We start from the raw sequence: 6,469 nt of genomic DNA on the forward strand, positions 1-6,469 counted from the left end.
TCTTGCCATGCTGCGGACGCAAGCTTCAGACGAAGAAGTGAATGATGTGTGCTCCCGGCGCCTATTTATACTATAGTCGCACCGGTAGTGACGTCATGGCTGTCGCCGGCCAACAAGTTGGTGTTTTTTCAATGTATGCTTCAGACACGGGTCACGACGAGGCGTTCCCCATAGCGACCCCTAGAGGACGCAGTGTCTCGTTCCCTACTCAGGGAACCATGGTTACATAAGTAACCTGAGACGTTTTCTTCGAAATACCTTGGAATACTATGCAAAATGAATGTGGTATAATCATTTATTGTGGTGTTTATTAAAATACCATGCAATATACCGTCACTGTACCATTGTACTTTTTTTAGTTTATGTCAAAGTATTGAACGCACATTCATGTCTGGCTCCTCTATAACTGCGATTTGTAGTGGAGTGAGCTGAGCGAGTTGTACAGCCAGTGCCTCCACAGCCATCTCTTTCTGGCCCAGAGCCAGTAGTTCCTGAGAGAAGAGGAGCTGAGGGCACGGCAGTACAGTGCACTCTGCAGGCTCAGGGAGAACGCGCTCTGGGAGAAGACCCAAGCTGAGCTTGACTGGTTGGAGCATTGCGTAAAGTGAGTAACAGAAGACTTGTAGGGATGTTACATGATCACAATAGAAAAAATACACAATAGAAAAAAAAGTTACATTATAAATGTAATCAGATTACTAACGCACTTAGTGAAAAAATGAGGATTATTGGCAGGATGTAAGGAAAGGATAAATATACTTAGAGTGTATAAGAAAAGAAACATTGTGTTAGCAATGGCAGAACCTTATTATCACATCAGGCTGCTGATTATCACATGCGCAAATTGCACCTTTCACAACACCACTCTGGTCTCAAGTCGAGCATGTTCAACCTTTGATTCAGTAGTACAGAAAACATGTAAGTCATTGTGTATTATTGCTTTTTTCTTATTTTAGCTGCATATGTAGCCTTGAGGTGATTTATTAACTTAACTGATTACATTTTAGTAAATATTTAGTAAATATTTTTAAGTAACCCTCCCAACACTGGAAGTGCAATATGCATTTTACTCCGTATCGTATTCATCATAGCTGTTATTCCTCATAATTTCAGGACCGATGCAATTTGTTTATGCAGGGATTTTTTTTTACCACTTATTCATATGGGCAAATATTTATGGTTGGAAAATTGCTGTTATTGTTGCAGTCATTTTGTAAGCTGACATTGTCATTTAACACATCTTTTCATCAGTCATGGAACAGCACAAGATGATATACTTGCTTTTACGGAACTCGAGCAGAAGCAGGAGGAAGTAATTCACAGATTCCAACAAGACTTACAAGAGCAGGTGACTTTTTGGGTCAGTACATTTTTTTTTTTTTTTTAAATACATTAACACTTTTATTTAGCACGGATGCATTAAATTGATCAAAAGTGGCAGTACATTTCAATTCATCATTATTAAATCAATAAAATCAATGCTTTTTTAATCAAAAGTAAGTGTAAAGACATTTTGTGATATTTAATCCCATTAAAGAATCCTGAAAAATATATATCATGGTCTCTAAAAAAAATATTACACAGCACAGCAGTTTTCAACACTGATAATAACAAGGAATATTTCTTGAGGACCAAAATCTGTATATTAGAACGATTTCTTCATGTGGCACTGAAGACTCCTGAAAATTCAGCTTTGCTATCACAGAAATAAATTGCATTTTAATACATAATAAAACAGGAAGCAATTTTTAAACTGTAATATTTCAAAATATTACTATTTTTTACTGTATTTTTGATCAAATAAATGTAGCCTTGGTCAGCATAAGACATAACAGACAGTAGATGTATTTGATCTATGCTGATTTATTTCTGTTAGGCAGAGATCCACCACTGGCGAAACATGTACAGATCAGGCCAGCAGCAGAGACGGTTGCTTCTCCACCATCAGAGAGACATTCTTCATATCAAACTGTCAGCTATTCGCTTAAGACAAGCGCTACAAATGCAGAAAAATGAAATTACCAAGCCAGAGAACACTTCCAGTTATATGGTATTCCACAAATCAGAAATCTGCTCTTTTGTGACACTGTGGTTAAAGTCAATGTGAAATAGCATTTGTAAGCCATTTACTTTCATAATTTGAAGTATTTACAGTTACAGCAGGATATTCAACAATATTGTAATGATCGTAGGAGACATCTTGAAGCGCTACTTGCTGAAAGGACCTTGTGAAGTAGTCCCAGAAGGTGCTCTTTGGTTGGGTTTGAAGCAATTATTACAAAAAAAGAAATCCAAGGCACTTCTTCTGGTCCAAAAAAGTTAAAAAGCCTTTATTCACATTATGGTCATCTCAACAGAAACATGCTTAAAACTCTGCACTCTGATGCGTTTAGGCCTTTCTCAGAGTGTGTCAGGATGGCCATAATGTGAATTAAGGCTTTTTAACTTTTTTGGACCATAAGAAGTGCCTTGGATTCTTTTTTTGTAAATATTGTAATGATCGTGGATTGAATGTATGAACTATGTACAATATGTACTCTATATGATAGGTTCTTGGAGAGGAGAGGTTGAAAACATTTTTTTGTTTGTTTGTTTTTGAAAAGTGGAGCAATTACATTTTGATGAAATATCAGGAAGACAACACTGCAATAAATACTTTTTCAGTATTTTTGTCTAGGTTTCCAGTACAAATGAAATTCAAAAAATTCCTCAAGATACTTAAAAATACATAAAGATACTTTTACTTTAGAAGGAAAACTTGAGATATTAAATTTTCTGATAAATGTATCAAAATTAAGCGGGTTTACTTTTAAAATAAGAACAAATATCTGATATAATATTTGATATGATATCAAGCATAATTAATTAATCTGGTTTTCATTTTGAATTTAGTTGATTTTCTTGACAGATATTTTTTCTTTTTTAAACAAACTGGCTTAATTCTGATGCATTCATCAGAAAACAATACTTGATATCTTAGGTCATTGTGCTTCTAAAGCAGTGATATTTTAATGTACTTGTAGAGTTTTTATTAATATTTTGAATACATTTTTAATTTGATGTTTTCTGTTTTCATTTTAATTTTATTGTTCTTCACATTTTATTGGCTTTTTGTTTTTTTAGTGTTTTTAAAAATCTCAGAAGATTTAAGTTAAACAAAAGTCAGATCAAGTTAAACAAATGGAAAGAGAAACAAGTTATATATTACACTGAAAAAAATGATACTACATTTTTTTAAGGTAAGTGGTTGCAAACAATTTGTTTTAGCTACATTAAAAAAAATGTTGAAAGTTAGTCAACTAAATTTGTTTATTTAAATGTAGCTAAAATACATTGATTGCAACCACTTACCTTAAAAAAATGTAGCACATTCAATTAATCATTTTTTTTTAGTGTATTATAGTATTTTATCCCAGTTGGCGTTAAATAATTAAATTTCATGTCGACTTTAACAAAGTCCAAATTGCAACCGTTCCCAGTGTTGTCACTGCAATAATATGATGAACTGAACAGGAGTGCAAAACCATGTGATAATTTCCCATAATGCTCAGATGCCACATTTATAGCAGCACTGATTTTTATGCTGATGTTTTGCAGGAGGAAGAGGGTGTTATGCAGCCTGGGATAAAGCCAGATGCTAGAAGCACAGATAAAGCACCAAGAGAGGAAGGGAGGCAAGTGTGATCACTATTATGCCATCATTTATTTTCATACACTTACACAGTTCCCATATACACATTTATGTAGAGTAACACCTCGAGAGAAATTACTGCAGTGCACCACTTACTGTCTGGCAAATCCTGCATGACACACAGCAGAGGAGGAGACATGGCAGAAGTGTGTGCCTATCATGAGCTTGTTATCTACAGCATTTACTGTCTGTCTTGGCTACGATGCACCACTCAGAGTAATTACCCTTGGAGAGAGAGAGAGAAATGGAAGGAAGTCGGTGAGATAGAGTGGAGATAGATAGATTGAGTGAGTGAGAGAGAGAGAGGAGGGGGAGGCTGGATGGGAGGAGAGAGTTATTGGATGAAAGAGAGCGAGAGAAGCAAGCAGGAGGAAGATAAAGAGAATAAAAAGAGGGCATAGCTGTAGACAGAGATGCAGGATGACTGCTCTCTCAGCCACCGGCTCGACTGCAACTGCGAGTTGACACGATATTTGAGGAGTGGCAGCAGCGTCTCACAGGGGACCTGAAGGAGGACAGTCTACTGTTCCTCTGGCTGCTTGCTCGCGACTCAGCCCCTTTGTGATGGCAGTATGCCAGTCATGAACAGGTCAGGGTAGGTGGACGGCATTTCTCTCTCTCTCTCTCTTGCTGTTTCACTCTCTCTATTTGCATGAGTAGGCATTAGTTCTGTGTCAGTTATGTAATTTAATATAGAAAATTAAAGCAGTAGGTTACTCAAAAAACGAACATCCTATTAAGTACTTAAGTACATTATTTACTTTTTCCAAGTAATTACAATGAATGGAGACTGAGGCTTTTGTTTGAAGCTGAAAGCCTCAGTCCTTACTTAATGTAATTGCACAAAATTGCTAAATTTATTCTAAGATTCTAATAGATCTCATATTTCAGAGAATGTCTTTTCTTTCATATGGGATAAAGATTAACTGATGTTATAATTATAAGGGTAAGACTTCAATTTGTTAAAGGGGTCATATGATGCAATTTCATTTTGTCCTTTCTCTTTGGAGTGTTACAAGCTCTTGGTGCATAAAGAAGATCTGTACATTTGCAAAGACTAAAGTCTCAAATCCAAAGAGATATTCTTTATAAAAGTTAAGAGTCAGCCACACCTACCTAAAACGGCTCGTTCGAACACGCCCCCACATATCTACCTCACTATGTGGGAAGATTTGCATAACGCCGCCCAAATGTTCACGCAAAGAAAGAAGGCGTAACTTTTATTCTCACTGTAGTATTGTTGCTGCCGCCGCCATGTCGTGAAGACGCTGTGTCTTTCGTTGTGAAAGCGAAACTACTTTGTTTGGTCTTCCAAAAGAGGACGATATCCGCTTCAAAAGATAAAAATAAATCAGAACCAATCCTAATGGGATCAAAGAGAGTTTCTCTTAGAATCAAATAAGATCAGACTACATCAACTAAAATTGGAAGCACAATTACAGTTTTATATTTTAATATACTTCAAAATATAATTTATTACTGTAATGCAAAGCTGAATTTTCATCAACCATTACTCCAGCCCTCAGTGTCATGTGATTCTTTAAATCATTCTTATATGCTGATTGATGGTGAATGTGATTTCACCAAGTACAACATGTTCCTGGAACAACATTCCAATCAACCAATCAGAATTGAGGGATAAGTTTACAGGAAATGTCAATTTTAGCCTTACAACCAGAGTTAGGTGCTTCTACACCCTTGTTATTCAACCATAATCTCTCTCAGATTTTTGGGATAAATTATGGGTAGGGTTAGTCAAACTGACAGATAATTATTATTTGTTGCTCAGTTTATTATTTGAAACTATTTGTTTCAGTCATTTTGAATGGAAGCTCTCTAAACCAGAAGTGCCACCCATAATTTAAAACACAGTAGACTCTTTTATCTTCTTTTTAACATATTTACATTTTGTAATTCTTACCTTTTCAGTAGTCCTCTGTAGAGGATTGTGAAAAGAACCAATTACCAAGATGAGAAAAGTAAAAAATAACAGAAGTGAAAGAAAGGAAAAGGGTGCTTTTTTTTTGTTTTTTTGTTTTTTATGAAGCTCAACCATTTACTGGTATGAGACCAACGCCCAGCAAGATGAAAGATATATCCTTGGTCTTGTCCAAGGAGAGTGTCAGAGCTCATCACACCAATGCACTTGTGCCATCACACAAGTATCACAGTCAAATATGCAGTGCCCTCCACTAATATTGGCACCCTTGGTAAATATGAGCAAAGGCGGCTGGGAAAATAAATCTGCATCATTGATGTTTTTGATCTAAATATTTACAAAATTTCTAAACTTTCATTGAAGTAAAATAATTGAAAGTGGGGAGAAAATTTCATGATGAAATTCATGTTTTTCTCCAATGCATGTTGGCCACAATTATTGGCAATAAAATATTTGGCCGAGATACAACTATTTGAAAATCTGTAATCTGAGGGTGCAAAAAAAATTTAAATATTGAGAAAATCGCCTTTAAAATTGTCCAAATGACATTCTTAGCAATGCATATTACTAATCAAAAATTAAGTTTTGATATAAGATGTTGATCCAGGAACATGTCTTACTTGGAAAAATCACGGTAACCCTGATTTATTATCGATGTTGGAAACAGTTATGCTGCTTAATGTTTTTTGGAACCTGTGATACTTTTTTGTTTTAGGATTTTTTGATGAATAAAACATTAAACAGAACAGCATTTTTTTTTTTTTTTATAGAAATATTTTGTAACAATATACAGTGGGTACGGAAAGTATTCAGACCCCCTTAAATTTTTCACTCTTTGT

At 35.3% G+C, this 6,469-nt stretch overlaps 1 protein-coding gene across 1 annotated transcript in view; it reads left to right on the forward strand.

Annotated features, from left to right (window-relative positions):
- LOC107665020 (centrosome-associated protein 350-like) overlaps positions 1-6,469 on the forward strand; it is a 16,767-nt gene that overhangs the window by 4,692 nt on the left and 5,606 nt on the right. The gene's annotated exons all lie outside the window — the stretch shown is intronic.

The sequence above is a fragment of the Sinocyclocheilus anshuiensis genome, unplaced genomic scaffold (genome assembly GCF_001515605.1).
Source record: "Sinocyclocheilus anshuiensis isolate Anshui unplaced genomic scaffold, SAMN03320099.WGS_v1.1 scaffold399, whole genome shotgun sequence".
Lineage (NCBI taxonomy): Eukaryota > Metazoa > Chordata > Actinopteri > Cypriniformes > Cyprinidae > Sinocyclocheilus > Sinocyclocheilus anshuiensis.